This window comes from Diabrotica undecimpunctata, chromosome 6 (genome assembly GCF_040954645.1).
Source record: "Diabrotica undecimpunctata isolate CICGRU chromosome 6, icDiaUnde3, whole genome shotgun sequence".
Taxonomy (NCBI): Eukaryota; Metazoa; Arthropoda; class Insecta; order Coleoptera; family Chrysomelidae; genus Diabrotica; species Diabrotica undecimpunctata.
This window is the reverse complement of record NC_092808.1, coordinates 129,296,852-129,311,317: the sequence shown is the minus strand read 5'-3', so window position 1 is coordinate 129,311,317 and position 14,466 is coordinate 129,296,852. Positions and strand designations below refer to the sequence as shown.

At 33.3% G+C, this 14,466-nt stretch overlaps 2 protein-coding genes across 2 annotated transcripts in view; both read right to left on the bottom strand.

Annotated features, from left to right (window-relative positions):
- Positions 1–6,425, bottom strand: part of sky (GTPase-activating protein skywalker) — a 266,810-nt gene extending 260,385 nt beyond the window's left edge. The window contains exon 1 of the mRNA XM_072535396.1: positions 5,878–6,425. The gene's annotated coding sequence lies outside the window, so the exon portion shown is untranslated. The remainder of the gene's footprint in view (positions 1–5,877) is intronic.
- A 5,739-nt stretch (positions 6,426–12,164) lies between these two features.
- Positions 12,165–14,466, bottom strand: part of LOC140444611 (inter-alpha-trypsin inhibitor heavy chain H4-like) — a 38,379-nt gene continuing 36,077 nt past the window's right edge. Inside the window, exon 13 of the mRNA XM_072536372.1 lies at positions 12,165–12,307. The gene's annotated coding sequence lies outside the window, so the exon portion shown is untranslated. The remainder of the gene's footprint in view (positions 12,308–14,466) is intronic.

Below are 14,466 nucleotides of genomic sequence, written 5' to 3'. Positions count from 1 at the left end.
GTAATAGACAGCTACGTGTTTTATTACTCTGGAGATAACACCCCACCAGCTCGCAATGGAGTAGCTATTGTCATCAACAAAGAAACCGAAAAATTAGTCAAAAATCGGTTTATACCGAAAACGAACAGAATTAAACTAATGAAATTAAACACCATGCCGTGCCATAAACATCATTACAGCATATGCACCGACATCTGATAGCACAGAGGAAGAAATAGACAGCTTTTACAATTAATTAGACAAAACACTGGAAGAAACCAAAAAGAGGAAGCTAATATTACCTTAGGCAACTTTAATGCCTAGGTAAGGAAAGAAAGAGATAAATAATTAGTGGGCGAATATAGACTAGGAACACGTGAAGAGATAGGAGAGAGGCTAGTTCAGTTTTGCAAGGACAAGATGACGGCGAGAACATAGTAAAAACCAAGATTGACTACGTCATTATAAACCAAAGATTCCGTAACCCCATAGTATCGACTAAAGCTTAGCCAGTGGTAGATATAGGAAGTGACCACAACCTTGTTTTAGCAGATATGAAACTTAAACTAAAGAAAATAAAAAAAACCACCAAAACACCCAGAATTAAGAAGACTAAAAGAAGCGGATCTCTGCAAACAGATCAAAGAACAAATACACAAGGAAGCCCAGAAAGTAAAAAGACAAGGACAACTTAACGCTACAGAAAAATGAAGAGTTAGAGAAGATCCTGGGGACCGTCAGACATCATAGAACGGTGTCGAGATGTCAACTTTGTGGTATTCATATGTCTAGTTGACTTTGCGAAAGCCTTCGACAAAATACAACACAGAAGGCTGGCAAACATATTACGGAACACAGAAATAGATGATCAGGATGTGAGAATCATAACAAAATTATACCAATCTCAGAAAGTCATAATACAAGTAGACCAACAAAAATCTAAATAGGCACCTATAAGAAGAGGAGTACGACAAGGATGTGTACTATCCCCTCTACGGGGATACTTTTAATATGTACTCAGAGGAGATGTTTAAAGAGACACTAGAAGACGTCAACGAAGGCATATCAATTAACGGAACAGAAGGGCTGCAAATTTTGGTTGATCGCACTCTGCAGTACTGAGAGAGATATGGAATGAGTCTGAACACAAAAAAAACAAAAATCATGATTGCCAGTAAGAACAAGATAGAAAAAAAACAATATACTTCTTCTTCCTCTTTATAAGCAATTCTGCTTGTTCATTGGCGGATTAATACCTCTGTGGAAGGTTGTCACTCCACCTTTTGCGCGGGCGTCCGATACTTCCTCTGCCTATTGGTGACTTATCTCTTGCTATTTTGACGACACGGGTCTCCTCTTTCTTTCTTCTCACGGGTCTATTTCCTGCAATTCTTCTTAGTACTCTTATCTCTGCCGTTTCCAGTAGCCTTTGCGTTGTGGCTATGTCAGATCTTGTTTTTGATGCATATGTCATTATTGGTCTTACACTGGCTTTATAAATTCTTGATTTCATCTCAGTGTTAATGTGTCTGTTTCGCCATATATTGTTATTGAGGCATCATGCCAGTCGATTTACTTTTTGTACTTGATCTCTCTCTTCTTTGTCCACGTCTCCATAGCTAGACAGTGTAATTCAATAGCCGGAAGCGCTTTCAATAAGGTGAAAACTATATTTATCGCAATGGAAAACTGGGAATAGTAATTCGAACTAGAGTGTTGAAATGCTACATATTCTCTATCATTTTTATATAGAGTTGAAGCCTGGATAATTACGGACGCAACTGAAAAAATACTTACCAGCTTTGAGATGCGGTGTTATCGAAGAATGTGGAAAATATCATGGACACAACACGTCACAAACACGGAAACGTTAGCGTTACCATATGGTAACGCTATAATGTTATGAAATATATGTGCATCTCCAAGTCTGGTAATCAGATACCTAGACTAATAATGACGATATGGAGTTAGAGGGTGCAGACACCTTCATTTACTTAGGTCTGTTACTATGGCCTAGAAAGATAAATAGTCTCAAAACTTCCAAGAAAAATTAAACTGACCGATAGAACACTAACAAGACCAGTTTTAATACACGAAGCTAAAACGTGGTAACTCACACAGAATGAACAAAAACTTCTTAAGCATTTCGAGCAACAGATTCTAAGAAGAATGTAGGAAGGATCAAAAGAACATGGTTTGTAGCATATAAGCTACACTGTAAATTATATAGAAGCTTCGGGGAAGCTGACGTTGTGTAATCAGAAGGAAGGAAGATGCGACAGTGAAAAAAGTATTTGACTGAAGAGGACCAGTGAGACGGCATACTAGAAGTAGATCAAAATTTAGGCCCTTGGCAACTTGGAAGATGACTTCAAATCCATCAAAGTTAAAGGATGTAGATGAGTTGCTAGATATAGGACGAAATAAAGAATGTTGTAAAGAAGGCTTTGACTTATAAAGGCATGTAGTGCCAATGATGATGATGAAATGCCAAACTAGATCTCTACCAACTGCATAAGCAAGTAGAATTTAGGTCATGGTTTTAAGTCTTAAAGAGGCTTATCAAAAAACTATGAAGTACAATAAACCACAGAAGTTTTAGTAGACTGTAGAATAGACACTGACATACTACAATAATCAAATATATCTACGAAAACAAAACAAGTATTAGTTTCCATGAAGACACTAAGAAATTTCAAATTGAAAGAGATGTACAACAAGGAGACAATATCATAATACTCAAATATACATGAAAATATATAAATGGGAATGACTTGAAAAAATATATCAGCGGCGAAATGATAACAAAACTGAGATTCACAGATGAAACAGTTCTAATTGTAGACCATATTGATAATGCCAAAAAATGCTGGAAAGATAACTTTCTCAAAACACAGCTAATGACAAACTTGGTTCTCAGCAAAAATAGCAAAATCAATCGAACTCAAATAGATGAGACTGGTTCATATAAATATCAGGGACATAAAATATGTATAAATAGGGATAGCAAAACATGTGAACTCTACCAGAGATTAGGACTGACAAGAACTGCCTTCAGTTACCTGAAGACACACTGAAATGAGAGCCTCTCGTATATCTTAAATGGAGAGTTTTCGATCAATTTGTTCTGCTAATCCTCATATGTATCGGGAAGAAACCCTAACCCTAATAAGAACAATAGTCAATAATAATCAAATCGCAAAGTATTCAATGGAACGAATAATGTCGGACTCATAATTCTAAATAGGTACAGAAATTTCAAAATGAACTGGAGTACCAGATGCTCTGCAAAGAATAAGTACAGTAAAGTGGAATTAGGCCAGACATGTCCAAAGAATGGATTATAATATGGAGAAGACCAGAGAAAATAAGTTTAGAAATAGTATGTATTAAATGATTATGTCTACCAGTGATGCTGATGAACTACAACAAAATGCCTGCTTCTCGATAACGCAAATTTACATTAATGTAATCAGATTAGGCTATTTTCCATTACAATACGAAATAGTTAAATAGCTCATTTATTTGGGTTTCATCAATATCTAACTGAAATTTATCAAGTGCATACAGCAAATCATATATCAGGATCTGGATGAACTGTGCTATTGTTTTGCAGTTCTTTTGAATGTCATATAATACCTTTCGAAATACTACGGGATATTTAAAATATACTGACAACAATGAAACAGTGTAAACACCATTCTATCTCAAGGTGGTATGCTTGGTCCAATTTTGTACACCTAATATATATATGGCTCATCTATTTTTAACTAATTAACACTTCTTAACCACATTATCTGATGATACTTTTAATTTCTCATCTCGCAAAATATCTAGGAAGTATCTAGAGAATAATATTGAGACAACTGTACTGACTTCTTGGAAGATCTAAATTATAACTTGAAAATAAAACTGAGAGGAGTATAAAGTAATCTGAAACCTATCTGGACCTATAACATTCAATTGTGTGGTTGTGCAAGCAAATTCAATTGCAATCCTGCACAGATTTTATTCTAAAGTCATTGGATAGATTGTTAAGGCACCTTATTACCTCACTAATGAAGTTATACATTGTGATTTTCATTATATAGTGAGGTAGTGCACGAAGGTATTTAAAGTTCACCCTAATTTCAGTGCAGGAACCCTACTGGAGAACAGCAAGGAACTACTTCATTTTAATAAATAAATCCATTGGAATATAAGGAAATTGTAAATAATATTAATTGAATCTGTTTAAGAAAGTGACTAATACTGGCTTGTAAGACCTCCGCTCATTTTACTCAATTTCGTTTTTGTTGTAAAATTGGCTTGTTTTACAAATCCTAAATGAAAATAAAAAGTATACTCAAATATTCCTCTGTATTTTTTGATTTTTCTTGTTTAATATTGTATGGCACACATTAAAATATATATATTCCCAAGAATATGGTCAATATCTTCTGGGAGATTTATCTCCATTCACTCAATCTCCTTTTCTTTTGTTTCAAATTTAATAAGACTATGTATTTAAAAAATTTATCCAAAACAGGATAATCATTGTATCATTTAATGTGTCCTTTAGTACTTTATCAATTTTAGTTGTTTCCATATGTAATAATTACCACATATAAACACACCCTAACCAAGCTCAGAAGGTATAGAACACGCTTAACTAGTGCTGAATAAAATATGCACATGAAGTAAAACCAAACAAAAAAAAACAGTATTAGTAGCTTAAAGCCCAATTGTGGCCACAATATATTAACATATACTTAGATGAATGAGATTCTATAGCAGTTAAAATTATTTATACAAAATCAGGTTTGAAATGAAAATTCATCCTAGAAAGTTTGAGATGGGGTTATAAATAATGTGCAAATAAAATACATGATGAAAAACAATGTACTATAATATGCAATACCACTGGGATATATTTATATGCAAGGTGACCATTAAAATGAAGTGCTCTTTATACAAATGAGCATTTATTTAGTATACTGTATACATTTGTTATACAATTGACAATAATAGGTAAGTACTAAGAAAATATACAGTTATAAAAAGTGGGAATTAGACTGGGAATAAATACTTTTTGAAATCTGATTAAGAAGCCAAAATAAAAGAGGTTTCAATAAAGCAGAGTTTACAATTGTATGAAATTTTAAGATGTCTTTTGGTTAAAATTTTAATTAATTTAAAAAAATATCATATTTGTTTCATCATACATCAATAAAAATGTGAAGACTACATTGACACCCTCAGCAAGTATACCCCACAAGATTTTATATTGAATTACCAATTTTGAACATGTTCTTTCTCTTATGAAAATAATAGCAGAGGTTTATAAATTTCTTATGGTATGTCAAGTTTAATTCATGCAGTACCCAATTCCTTTATTGTTTATTTCTTTAAACATATAATATTAAGTGCAATGTGCTTCTATCAAACATTTATACCTACATATGTATAACACAAAATCAAAAATAATCAATGTTATTAAGAAGAATGTAATAGCATGAAAATTACAATTGAAGTCATAGTTTCTTGTACTTTCAAACTAATATTTTGAACAATTATAACAATGCTAAGTAGGTACTTGTCCTTATTTTCACCCCATCATTTATAAGATATTTAATGATTTGTTCATTGTGATTAACATAGTTTTACAGAAATGCAAACCAGATATTTATATATTTAGTATTTTGGTAATAATAAAATTTCGACATTGCAACAATTTTTGTTACTTTTTCAGTCAATTATATGTCACACAGGGTAATTATTTAATTTGACTAGAATTTTCTGAAATCTGAATAATGACTTAAGTAAATTTATTGCTACACATATTTCGGAGGGAAACTCTCTATCGCAATAATATTTTTAGTTATATTTGATATTTATTATTGAATAATTGTTACTTACACCCCGTTGAAGTCCTAATACTGATGACTTAAAAAGATCACTTTCCACAGAAACATTGAGTATTTTGATAGCACGAATAATCGATCCCGTCTCCGTACAGTTGAACGCCCTTTTCGATTTTTTTACAACGAAAAAGACTCACGCACTGACCAGGTTGTTTTTCGTCAACTGTTCGCAAACTTCATATAAAACGACCGACTTAGTACGGTAAACACAATAAATATAAACCGCAAGTCAATTAAAGCAGGCAATAAAAATAGCTACACTGTTTACAAAAGTCAATGTTATTCACTAGGTCGATATGATCAGTAAAAATTACTGATTTACAAAGGAGGCAGAGTAATGAAGAACGGTACTTTCAGAAGACCTTTATTTAAGTTAAGAAAGTAGAAAAAAGCCACTCCCTATGTAAAAACTTATTTTGATGATACACACTGTATACACAATTTTGACAACTTCACCTTAAACACGTGACTCATGACAGTCACGCGGTTTTTGTAGCGATCTCCCGATCTCTCAAGTTTAGTTTCACCAAACTACTGTTCGACTATCCCAAATATATGATTTCAATAAAGTCAACAATGGTTGCATAAAATTTACTGACAGCCGCAATCAGACACAAATTGGTAAAGGGAATGAAAGAAACCCACTGAAGTTAGGCAACATAATATACATTACTGATCATGGGCCCTCTACGAACAGTAGAATACACTATAATGTGTAGTGTATTACCAAAGAATTAATATATTTTTTTATATATAGACGCATAAATATGCGTTTATATTCTTTTCTTTGGTATTACCATTGTGTATTACAGTTGAATGCTTAATGCAATGGCCCCGAAATTTAAATATATTAGAAATTTAAATAAGTTTTGAAACATTTCAAAAACTGACCCACACAAAACAGTTCGCGAAATCAAGGAGATATACAATGAATAAAGTAAATGTACTATATAAAGCCCACTAAATATGTACTAGTTCATTTTTGGTAACAATACTTAATACAGAAATCTCTAAATTAGTTTGTTTAGAAATTTTGTCTTTACATAAATTAATATCTCAGGATTCTTCGTGCTTTATATCTTAATTTTGTATTACATTTAGATTCATGGAATCAAATTGGAAATAAAAAACCCAAATATCAAAAAATGGATCTTAGTAAAACAAAATATTCTTATTTAGGTCTATATTAGGTACCAGAAGCCCACTCCCTAGATGCCACAGTTAATAAAATGAAACAAAAGTGAAATACAGCACATTTTTTTCTAACAAATAAGTTTAAATAAATGTTATGAATAATCCAAAAATTAATAAAAATAAAATAAAATTTGTTCTTACAACAGGATGGGGCTTCCCCAAACTACGGCCTTGGGGTATGAAATTGAGGTACGATAGGTAGAAGAAAATATATCGAATGGCTTCCAATGTCTCCAGATTTGACACCGTTAGACTTTTCTATGGGGATATTTTAAGAGAAAAGTGTATCAGACTCGAACGAATAATGTAGAAGAGCTGAATGAGCCTATCAGACCGGAAATTACACAAATAACTCCTGAAGTCATCAAAAACGATAAAAGTTCTGCCTGTCTTTCTCAGTGCATGATTGCATAAGGGGGTCAATTTCAACATTTCTTATAATTTGATTGTATTTTACTAAAAATCTATTGTATTTATATATCAATCAACAGTTTTGGTTAGCCCTGTAGAAATAAATATTCAAATAATTACATCGTTGCAAAGGCGAATAGGAGACTTTTCAACTGAGGTGTCCTTTGGCCTTGGTTTGTATTTAAAAGAATCGTCGATTACGTCATTAGGTCAACACTGATAACGTAATGTCCTACTCATATGTAGCAATTGATGGTCATTCAAGAATTAAAATTGACGTGTTTTAAGAGTTTTTTAAAATCTTCGATTTCTGAAATAATCAGTTTATTCTATAGATAAGCATCATACTGTAAATTATCTCCCTCTTCATTTAAGGTAATAATGGACAATGACCCGATTTAAAATGGCTAACATAGCAAACATGTGTGGTTTATTCGGATATTGCAATTTTGGTTAGAACATTCGAAAATTATTTCAATAATCTGAGGGAATTGTTCCACCAATTACGTGCAGCTAAGTTAAAACTCAGCACAAAGAAATGTCACATATATCGATGACAAATTAATACTTTGATCATATTGTATCTAGTAATGGTGTGCTAGGAAAGATCTGGTGGAAAGGACATTACAGCAGTCTGCCATTTTTGTGCGTCGTAAGATTTAAGGACCACATGGTCTTTACTAGAAACTGAATTTGACATGACGCTTTTATCTTATTATTCTGTTGAGACAGATGCCTTGAAAAAAAGGGTAATCCGTAACAGTAGGCGCTGCTCGGTGTTGCCAACGGAAAATCCCAGCAAGGAACATAGTAGAATGGCGCAGAAAGCTTGAGAAGATCGAGCTCCTCTAAGGGCTGTAGCACCATGATGATGAGGCGCTGCTGTAGTTTCAAATGCAGTAACTTCTGCTACGACAGAAAAAATAATATTTACAGGTTATATCATCTTTAATATTTAATAAGGTTCTTTGAAGAAGATATCAGAAGGAAAAGTCAAATATTTGGTTTATTCCATGGTTATGGTGGCCATCCCCAAAAAATATAAAATATTTAATTGTGTATCTGTGTTATGGTAAAGACTAAACTAAAAAAACAACTCAAAATATTGCACTAAATTATTTATTAAACATTGCATTACATTTAAATTTGATCTAAATTTGATTAAAAATTAACAAGCAACAACAATTTCAAGCAGAAACTTCATCTTTCTTTGGGCAGCATATTCCAGCGTATCTGAAAAATATGTGTATGTTATTATAAGTTAAACTATTAGTTTAAATTTTCCTTGCGAATTTTAATAATTTACAAGAATTTCCAGCTACAACACCTGCTAATCGAAAAGCAGCTGTGACAGGCTTGAGGGACATTTTTATGAGACTGAAAGTTGACTTCAGACCAAAATGTTTTACGTTATGAGCTATAAAAGTGTTAGTGGAAGAGTAATTTGTCAAATTAATTATGGTAGATACCTGGAAGAGTGTCTGAAAATGTCGAAAATAAGTACAGTAAGCTCCCTATTAAAAAAAATCTCTATTAAAAATTTCTATTATTAACTATTATAATTAAATATTAACTATTCACATCCAGATGTCAGTAAAGTTAGCCTTTGCAATTCGGGGATTCCCTTGTTGCATGATGTCTCTATTACATCATTGCGAGTTTCGCATTAAATGGTATAACCTGTTATTGTTGTAAAATAATTTTTCTCTTAGCTTCGTTTTATAAGTTGTTTAAGATTTTGTTGATTCCAAGTTGCAGTATAATAAGCAGCACGGTTTTCGTATTGAAAGATTTTAAGTGAGTGTCGTAAAGTTTTATTTTTCATTAGAAGAGGTTTTTGCCATCTCAATATCGTAGGGCTAATTTTTTTTTTATTTCTTTTTTTTTAAGATTTTATTTCGCCCAATGGAGAAAAAAAAACGAAAATTGCAATATTAGATCGTTTAGGAAAAGGATAACGATCTACGACAATTTCAAAACATTTTAATTTAGGCGAATCAACTGTAAGAACAATTAAGAAGAATGAAGTTGCTATAAGAAAATCTATAACTTCTGGTACAAAATTAAGCCCCAAATTGTCATCTTTCTCAAGGTATGTATTATTAGAAAGAACAGAAAGAGCCATGGCAATTTGGATTGAGGAACTAATTCAAAGAAGAATTGCTGTAAGTGGTTATTTAATCCAGGAAAAAGCTCTTCAGTTTTATGTGTTAATGAAAGAGTCAGAGCCACCAACTTCTACTTCCCGAGCTGGTAAAAAATTTTCAGCTGGCAAATAATGGCTAATCGTGTTTATAACAAGAAATGCATTTCATAATATCAAGATCAAAGGAGAGTACTTATATTGCAAAGGATGTAAAAACTGCAAGTAAACATAAAGCAAGTAAAGATCGAGTAACATTATAAGAAAAAGCAGTTGAAGTTAGAAAATTGGTAGAAAAACATTATGATTTAAACTGGAAGAGTATTGAAGAATTAAGCTATTTTAAACACGTTTTAGAACGAGACAACTTATCAAAACATCCACCTGCAGACGAAGTTCATAAATAATTAGTTTATTTTCAACAACAATACTAGTAAAATAAACAAGTTCCCCTGTTTTCCTGGTTATCGACACGATATGAATAAATATAACTAGTCACAAAAACGAATAGAAATATGGACCAGTTTTTTTTAAAGCTTTTATATGAATGTCTTTCAGATATTCCAAGTAATTTATCATGCATCAAACTTTTTTGTTTTTGTCTTGGTTTTATGTAATTTTAGAAGGCTACGGGACGTATCCCTACTTTTTCAGGGCAAGTAATATCTTTTTTAACATAGGAGGACATAACATTTAATTGGGAGGACACACAAGCAGCTCATCGATACCCTAAGTATCATTCTCACTAATTATTGTTAACTTTGGAAGGGTTGATTATTGTTTCTTATTTTTTTTAATAAATATGTTTGGTTAAAATTTGTTTTATTTGCTATCAGCTAAGAGTTCAGGTTCAATCCCTAGTTTAAAACAAGACGAACTCACACTTGAGATACTGAGCTAGGCAAGGCATAGACGATAAGCTCCCATGGTTGATTGAAGTACTATTTTTATAATAGTACTTCAATTCTCTTTGGTAGTCTTATCGTTACACATTGGCGCCCAACAAGACTACCAAAGAGAATTGAAGTACTATTATAAAAATAATACCTCAATCAACCATGACAAAACTTTCTCTTGGGTTTATTATACTCTTGAAAAGTATGGCCTTTCATGTTGCAGTTCCAACATGTAGAAGAAGAAGAAAGAGACTCAACAGAAAATTTGCTGCGATACGAAATAGTAAGAGCAGCTTCAAATTTCTCACAATACTTTGTAAGGTCTGCAACTGATTCCACATCCTGGAAAGCAAGAGCCTTGACATAGTCAGGAAGAAGACCATTAATGATTTCATCCACTTTTTCACACACAGGAATTGATTTTGAAGAACGGAGTATTAAAGACTCCATATAAGAAATATATGGAGAGACCGGTTGTTTAAAATACTGTGTTGTAGAACGTATCCCACAAATTTCTTTTATAATTATAAGGTACATAAGTTTCCTTTAAGGAATCAACTAATTCAGACCATGAATTAAAAGATTTTTTTTGTGAAATGATTATGCCACCAAGTAAAAGCAGCACCTTCATATAAATCTCCTGCAGAGATGAATAAATCTTCATCAGTGCAGTTCCTAGAAAACATTAAAGTTTCAATCTTGTCCAGAAATGGAATTAGAGGTTCGTTACCAGTAAATTTTTTAATACCCCATTTATAAACAGGAACAGACTTAACAGGTGAGGCTGAAGATTGAGAATAATTAAGGTTTATTAATCAGGAGTAGAAGCAACAGGTTGGTCTACAATATCAGGTTGATCTACAATATCAGACAAAGTACCCTCTAATTTTAACAAATCATAGCGGATAGCTTTCTTATAACATATAGATCTGGTACTCTATACAACATACTATATAGAGATTGCCAGATCAGCATTTATACGAATGAAGCCACTCCTAACGTGCAAAAATCAAAATTTGACTACGTACCATTCGCTGTTATATTATTATATGGAGCTGAGACTTGGACATTAAAAAAATGCAATTTGAAAAAAATCGAGGCTTTCGAACTCTGGTTATACCGCAGAGTATTAAAAATATCATGGACTGATAGAATTACAACTAAAGAAGTACTGGAGAGGGTTGGTAAAGAAACAGAACTAATCACCACTATACAAACCAGAAAACTGGAATACCTAGGCCGCGTGATGAGGAGACCAAAATATGAAATTTTGAGACTCATAATACAGGGAAAGATTCAAGAAAGAAGATCTGTTGGCCGAAGGCAGAACTCATGGTTGAAGAATCTACGTGATTTGATTTGATTTGAATCATTATGACTGCCAACCTCCGTAGGGAGACGGCACTCTAAGAAGAAGAAGACTCTATACTACATGATTCTCGGAAGATGAGAAATATTATTTATTAGATCTGATTCTTAATTAAAACATGAAACATGATCAGCTACTAATTTATGATATTGAAATGATAGCAAAAGCATAAAAAGCATTTTATAACGTTGAATTTACCATAGTAAATTAAACAAAATTAAATTATCTAAAATAACTTACTCTTTCTGCAGAGCACATGAGAAGGTCTTGTACACTTCGAAATTAGTCAGCTTTGGGAATACTTGAGGACAATCTTTAATAAGGGAACAAACACCTTCTTTGCCTTCGGGTGTTTTTGGACAAGTTTCAGTAGGAGTAATTGTTAATGAATCTTCACCAAGTTTTAATTCACCTGTAAGGAACAATATATTTATAGAACAATTTATTTACAGACATTAAACCAGGCAAATATCTATAGTAATATACACATTTTTTGTAAGTTTTGCGTTTATTATTGTTACGAACATGCTTTTGGCATGGCCCAGGTAACGGTTGCATTGCATCTCTAATACTCTTCGAGAAGCTTCGCGGTGTATCGAGTGCGAGAGAGAATAACCGGTCACGTAGGCGAATTAGAGGTGGGACTATGCCAGAATGTTCTCGAACATAATACTTTTGGTATATATAGGTAACAATGTTAGAAGTAGAGTTAGTTGTTAAGATACTACCGAACTGTAAAGTTATAAATAAATATATGTATATAAATTCGAACCGCTCGTTTTATTTAATCTCGCTACAGTTGATGTTAGGTCGTGAAGTTCGTTTGCCCTGCGACCTAGCGTTTGGCTGCAGACCTTCCGAAGAACATGTTGCAAGCGAAGATTATGTCGACCGCCTGAATTTAAGAATGAACAACATTCATAAACTTGCCCGAAAACACATCCAGATAGCCAGTGACATAATGAAAGATCAATATGATTCTCGATGCAAGAGTGAAAGCTATGAAGTAGGTGATCTTGTTTGGCTTTATAATCCACAACGTCGTCGAGGCTTGTCTCCCAAACTGCAAAGACAATGGGAAGGTCCGTATGAAAATAAAAAGAAAATAAATGACGTAATATACCGAATTAAGAAGTTGCCGAAAGGTAAACCAAAAGTAGTTCACATAAATCGTCTTGCACCATATGCTGGCTCAAATAAAACAGAAGATGCACGAACCCTTCAACATAAGATCAAAGATGACCGGCGACCAAGCTTTAATGAATTTATGTCAAATTACGCAAAGAGAAAGAGTGCTAGATTCGGCGTGACCACAGAAGTTCAGCAGGATCTTTTTAGTGTTCCGCATAACGTCTCTCTAGCCCACTGTGTTGCCCAAGATCTTGAGATGACTAAAGGTATGTCATCCGTATTTTATAAGAAATTCGGTCGTTTGGACGAGTTAAAAAACCAGCAGCCTAAGGTTGGAAGAGTACTGAGATTAGAAGATGGTTCTCGATCTTTGCTGTATATGGTGACCAGGAAGTCGTATACAGACAGAACAAGATACGAGGATATATGGCGTGCTCTAACTAATTTGAAGAAAATTGTGTGCAATTACGACATCAAGAATTTGGCCTTACCCAAGATAGGCCATGCACTAGATAATCTGGACTGGAAGATTGTCAGAAGCATGCTTGAAGTGATCTTCTGAAGTGAAGAAACCGGCGTACGAATTACTGTGTGTTGCATTAACTCGATGAGATCGTATCCTTCAAAGTCAGTAAAACAGTTGCGTGAGCAACTGGAAGAACGCAATGAAGACTGCAGCGGGTCCAAGAAGATACTCCAAGAACGACTGAAGACTGTTCTCAACAAGAATGGAGAAGACCCAGAGACATTCCAGTTCCAGTCAGTAGAAGAAACAGTTTTAAGTCGTTCTTGGAGTATCTTCTTGGACTCACTACAGTCGGTGTCCGGTGTGAGATTTGCAAATAAATTCAGCAGTGATTTTTGAAAAAGACTTTTGAACTTTTGAAAAGTATTGTTCGTCGGGAACATTCGCGTAGTTCGGTAGTGCCCTTTGTACGAAAGAACATTTAAAAAAGTACGTGTGTGCCTGTACAAAGATGCTGCTAGTAGAAGTGTCAGTAAAACAGTTGCGTCAGCAACTGAAAGAACTGACAGTTCTACTAGCAGCATCTTTGTACAGGCACACACGTACTTTTTTAAATGTTCTTTCGCACAAAGGGCACTACCGAACTGTAAACTTATAAATAAATATATTTATATAAATTCGAACCGCTCGTTTTATTTAATCTCGCTACATTATATTATAATACCCATATTCAAGTATACATAGGATGTATCAACAGAACTTGTTATATCCTATATTGTATTTTTAGATTCTGCTTAGAATTATAAAGAGATTTCTTTTAAATAACTTCCATAACAATTTACCGATAGGTTTCACGATTTTATTCGACATGTAACAATTCATCTATTGGTAGATCAGTCATTGATGAAGGTTTCAGTTGAATGTTACATATAGTATCTAGTATCTAGAATTTTTGTCAATTCACATTCTGCTTG